Source organism: Orbicella faveolata, unplaced genomic scaffold (genome assembly GCF_042242905.1).
Source record: "Orbicella faveolata isolate gen_17 unplaced genomic scaffold, um_ofav_v1 contig_36, whole genome shotgun sequence".
Classification (NCBI taxonomy): Eukaryota; Metazoa; Cnidaria; class Anthozoa; order Scleractinia; family Merulinidae; genus Orbicella; species Orbicella faveolata.
Genome location: NW_028301565.1, coordinates 3,869,001 through 3,875,000, shown reverse-complemented (window position 1 = coordinate 3,875,000; position 6,000 = coordinate 3,869,001). Strand labels below are relative to the sequence as shown.

Here is a 6,000-nt window from a genome sequence, read left to right as displayed (position 1 = left end):
GGCGATGTTTTTAAGCAATAATTCTCTTGCGACATACTGTAAAACTTTGCGTTTCAGTTTTACCTCTTTTCGGGCTCAAAACTAACTTTGATTTATTTTATTTTTCGCTCAGTCATACTACCAAGACCTGAACTGAATATAAAATCCATTGAAAGATTCTCAAGTAGTTGTTCTGCGGAGCGCGAAGCAATCAAATATTCGGAAAATTCAGCAAAACCGGAAGTAGATTTTGAGCCCAGTCGGGTCGAAATCGGTTTTGGCGTATTTCTACCAAAGAAAGCTGTATTAGCAGAAACTAACTATGGTCCGTTTCTATTCTTACTAGGACCTATCTATGGACAAAATACAAGCGAAATCAATTTTTCGACCTGTGCCATTGATAGGCGATTTAGGTCCATTTTTATAGGCATTCACTCTTAAGAGTACTGTACCTTTCTTCTTCCCAATGGAAAAATATGAAAAAGGAACTTGAAAGAAAATACAAGCCTCTTTAAATTCCAATCTTTAAAATGACTTCATTTACATTCTGTAATGTAAAGGATAGCTTTGAAACCCTGTACATGTGGATGCAATTGTTTTCTCCAGTACCCCATTTGGTTGCGAAACTTACTCTGACACCGTACTGACAGTTTGGAAGTATGTTGGTGTGAATTATGTGCAGGCGTTGCTTTGGGGGAACAGGAAATTTTGAGACAACTGCCATAAATACAAGGAGATTATCAAATAATGTTTTTTAGGGTTGTCACCTGCAGTCTTTAAAAATTGTTATTAACCCCGGATTTCCTGCATAGAACAAAAAGCCACAGCCTAATTTAACTGTTCCTTCCACTGAGTTGTTCTTCGTGAGACAGCAAACAGTAACCTTTTCTCTTAGAAGGTTTAAAAAGTATGACGTGTTTGTGTGAACAGCTTTGTCCTGTGAAGTTACATGTACCATAAACACCAGCGGATAAGCTGCACTTGCTGACGTCATGTTTTTTTGGAGCGCTTTGAAAAAGACTACCCATACTTAGCTAATAGTGTCGGCGAGGGTGCTTATGGGATTGCCTATTTCGGGGGAGTGCGTGGGAAGGGGGTGGGTACCGTGCATACGGCTGGCGCGGCTGAAATTTGAATTGACCAATCAGGATTCAGTAGGCGGGAAAAACTTTACTGTCTTGACGTTAATGTATGTTAACAGGAAAGGCATTGTAATCGGGCAACTTTTCTCGCTGGAGATTGCATTAAATATTCACTAACCAGCATTTACATTTCCAAAAATCATATCAGATTGCAAAAATTGAAAAGTATGAAACATTTTGTTTCCCTAAGCTTCTAATTTGGCGCCAAAAATGGGTCACCGGCAAATCGCTCGTAGTTCGTGGAGTGTCGTCAAGTAAGATATTAGTTGCGTTATTCTGAACGAAATATGCTGTTCCTCGTCAAATTAAACCCGGAATTCTAAAGTTAAGGTCAAAGCGACTTAAGCATTGTCTCTACTTTTGTCCGTTGCGAAGAAAAACATTATTATCGTGTCGTTTCGGTAGGACAGCTCGGTTTTAATGCCGCTCGTATTGCGGGCGGAGCCGTCGTTTGTAAGGCGAACAGAGTTTTCGAATGTCGGCCTTGCATTTTACGTCTTCAAAATACCCCTTGTTTGGCAGTTTCTCTGCTTGTTACACAATTCAAAGAAGAATATATTGCTCTCAGAGCATCTTCATTTAGTTGCTCCTTAGTTCTCCAACTGCTACTACTCTCGTGGATTGCCGTTCTGCCACATTTTGTTCTTTGTGTCCAGCCCCAATTACTCCATAACCGCTCAAGAGTATTTTTTTTTACCCAAGCCTTCCTCTATTTTCGAAAGAGAGTGGTGGTCTGGGCCATAAGTAGCCTGGATAATACTGCTCAGGTTGTTTTAATTACTTGCTTATCGACTCGTGACTTAAAAACCAAGAATTATAAAGTTGGTATCACCAAACTGTCATCAAAAGGGAATTTCTGCGTAAAAACATTTTGTTATTGTTTTAACACAGGAAGATGACCACGAATCTTCTGATTTTGAAATCGACTATGAGTATTTTCACAAGAGAATTAAGCCAAATTTAGTTCACAGAATTTCTGCATTTGAGTGTCTCAAGGTAAGTCCCTCAGAGTCGTTTTTCAAATGTTCTTCTATTCCCGTTTCGTACTAGGCAGCGTAAAAACCGTATTTAGCCTGGAGCTTATGTCTGTGTGTGTCGTTTGGGTTGGGGGATCACAAAGTACCCTTGTCAAACAATAATGCCACACATCCTAAGCAAGCAGGGAACATTTTGGAACCTGACGTATCTAAGTCAACTATGTTTTCAGAGATTTTAAGCTTAAATTCCTGTTTTAGGAAAATGTTTTTATGAATACTTCTGAAGGTACACAGTATTATGTTTAGCCAAGGTGTAATAGGATCAGCGCTTGTGATGTTATCTTTCAATTCACCAGGTCAAGAGCGCCTGGGCTGGCCACTACGAGTACAACACACTGGATCAAAATGCCATTATTGGACGACATCCCCAGATAAGGAATCTCATTTTTGCGAACGGCTTTAGCGGTCATGGTAGTCAGCAGTCTCCCGCTGTAGGGCGAGCCGTCAGTGAATTAATTTTGGACGGTGGATTTCAGACAATCGACCTTACAGCATTTAGCTACGAGCGTGTTACCAAGAAAGAACCATTGAGAGAGACGAACATTATCTTGCTAGATGGTTATGGCGACTTGTTAGGCTGAGAAGACGTAAAATTAATTGGTGTCAAAGGGCGCTTTCCTTCCGACCAAAACTTCAGGTTTGCATTTCCGGAAATTTCCAGAGGCAAATAGAACAGCATTTTCTACAATTTACCGAAAAGAGAATATCCTCGTGAGCTTTATCTAAATTTTCGAAAATGTTGTGTGATTTTCGAATTTTCGGAAACTTTCTCAAGAAATTTGCCCTCGTTTCGAAAATTCCGGAATTTTCGTCAAATGGAAGGCACCCAAATTTGTGAACATTTTCTAATTAACAAAGTCATATCTGAGGTGATCACATTTGATCGAAAATGATTCGAGACTAAACGTCGTAATGTGCTCGATGTATTCTGGTTCTCAAAGGGAATATGGCTCCAGGACTTCGGCTTATAGTAACAAAGAATTCCGAAAACATGAGGTAATTTAGAGGCCCCCTAAATTTTCGGAGCGTTTGAATTAGCGACTATAGTTTATTTTAATTATAGATAGTGATTCATGCGCCGACTTTCTTTCGATGCGTTATGCGTAGTATGTTTTTAGTAGCCACATGTGATAAATTAATCATCGTTACCGTCATCACAGTCCTCTTTTAATCATCATCATCATCATCATCGTCATCGTCATTATAACAATTACTATTCTGGTAACTGATCTAATCTATGAACTGTTCATCAGTTATCGATTACGAAATTATTGCAATAACGTCAAGTCAATAACTGGTATTACGCGGCCGCTGGGAAAACGTCGTTGGGCGACGTCTTTAACGCCTTATGGCCATGATTGTGTGTCGTGAATGACAATGATTTAAATAATTATTCGCTTGCGTTTGTGAATGTAAACAGCTTGCGACTGCTAACACGTGCGGAAGACGATATTACACCAGTGATGGGCTCTTGATCACACCCAGACAATGTTCCATTGAGGACAGCGAGCTAGAGCGATTTCTATTCCAATTTATATTGTATTGCTCCTCGAATGCAACGAAAAAGGCAACAGCATTAAAATCACCAGCTGCAGATAAAATTAAACGAACCGGCCTTATTCTGTTAAGATTCTTGATTAGAAGAGGAAAACCTCCTGAAGCAAATAAAAGACAAGGCATGTGCTTTTTAGAAAACTCAGCTATCTTTTAAATATTCATGACACGAGAACTTAATAATTGTTCTCGCGAAAGCAACGTGTTCATGGCAGCTTCGATTAAAACCTGCTGTCGCCGAAGTTTCGTTGGATAATTTCTGAAACGAATGTTCTGCTGAAAGTCGGCGGGAGGAAGAACGAGTCTTTCTATTTTAAAAATAGCACGAAACTTCCCTGGTTCCCTAAGGCGATGTGTCTAGGATTCACATCAGGCCGGGCTGAACAATATTTCAGGGGCGTCGGTTAGCCGAGCACGCGCAGCACGGAACAGCTCTGATTCAAGACAGGTTGGTCTTATCATTTCCATTAGGGTTATTTTTTTGCCATTGCGATATTCAGATTTTCGATAACGTCTTAAATATATCTGCTGATTAAGTTTAACAGTACAGTTTGCGCACTTACTCCGGGTTGCAAGTCAATTTGCCCCACCATTGTTTAACTGGACTGCAAGCGCTTCTACATAAAACAACAAGCTGAAATCCGTCTGCTTTCGCACGCACTCCATTTTAAATCATCGACCTCCCTTACAAGACTACTTACTCGCTCAGTGTTTCTGTGGTCATCACTATCTGCCATCAAGTCGAATCAACAGGTTTGTCATTGATGTCGTTGCTTAGCTGAAAAACGAAAAGATAATTTGTAAATGTCTAGTGAAAGGACTTCAAAGTTTATTTAAGGGATTTTAAACCACACGCAAAAGTATCAATAAGCGTGGCTTGGATATGTATCATGAATTCGTTTGGAAACCGTCAATTTCACAATTTCAGGCTTCTTGCAGGAAGCTATTAGTTTTTCGTATGGTACAGGGTAGTAAAGTAAACACAAAGCCGATAGCATTAACCACAGAGCGAAAAATTTAAATGATTAAATAAGTTCCACTACAGACGAGCATTGCAGTTGAGGGCCACGTGCGCTCAGCCAGATTACTATAACAAAAAATTAAACTTTCTCTGAAAGCTTCTATACCAGGGATGTTATACAATTTTATGTTTTGTAACAGCAAAGACGCCTTTGATGAATGAGTTTATGAGCTCATAATATCATGACATATCGAATGAGCGGCGTCAAACATTACGCATCTCGAAGAGGTTTTCTTTTGAATTTTCTATAGAATATACCTTTAAGATAAAGTTAGCGTTCGTCATTCGTAGTAGTGCTCGATCTTCCCGAGAGGTTTCAATAGTTTTTTGTGTGACCTCTTCGGCTCGTCGATGATTTCCAAGCGATATTGTTACTCGATTAACACTCCTTTATAAAAGTAACACATTTTGAATTGATAATTAGGTTACCACACCCGTCTTGCTCTTTCTCTCCTTCTCTGCCACCTTCACTCCGTGGGGAGCAAAGGGCCTCCGCAGTCTTGTTTGCAACAGTTATTTGGGTTGTGTGTCGAAACGCCGCCCGTTTCCTCAGCGGGCAGTGACAGTGCCTAGACTTTCAATTCATTTACCCAAGTTTGGTAGATTTCTCCAAATGAATCAAAAAACATAAATTCACTAACGGTCATACTGTCTAATTTCACTTCCGTTTTGTTGTCCGGGTTGTCCAAAGCCCGATTAAGCTAACCCAGGATTAGCGAGAATTTTGATTTGAGTTGTGTAACTTTTGGTGAGGTTTTATGTTTATACTGTTTGTCCTTCTGTTCTGAGTCTGACTAAGCTCAAACTTCACAAAACGTAAACAGTAAAACACATTTTTATATAGGAAAAATTAATACTTTTAATTAATACTCTTAATCCTGGGTTAGCGTTAACCGGCTTTCGAACAACGCGACCCTTCAGGAGATCTAATAGTATCTAAAAACAGTTGTCGGCGCTTTTTTAATGCTCAGGGTAAACAGGGCTGCCGGTAAAACGCCGATTATGATAGGAGTCATTTTCGATTCTTTCCGTTTCGAATATTTTGTGGCGTTACTCTCGTGGCGTGCTGACCACTTTAAATAAAGGATTGTTTTGCTGGCTTTCCACTAAGATGGAATAAGAACTCAACGCGTGCATGAAGATTTTAATTGCCTAGGAAAGGGGGGCTAAGGTACGGCGCTCTACTGTGCCTTTCATACTGTTTTACTTAGTGGTCAAGCTGACAGGCCCAGTTGTAAGCTCTGGAGCATCTTGTTCCCTCGGACTT

At 40.0% G+C, this 6,000-nt stretch overlaps 1 long non-coding RNA gene across 1 annotated transcript; it reads left to right on the top strand.

Annotated features, from left to right (window-relative positions):
- Positions 1 to 829: 829 nt before the first annotated feature.
- On the top strand, positions 830 to 2,682 carry LOC149102060 (uncharacterized). Its single transcript, XR_016202610.1, has 2 exons — positions 830 to 2,117; positions 2,455 to 2,682. It is a non-coding gene; the product is annotated as an uncharacterized LOC149102060 (long non-coding RNA).
- Positions 2,683 to 6,000: the final 3,318 nt, after the last annotated feature.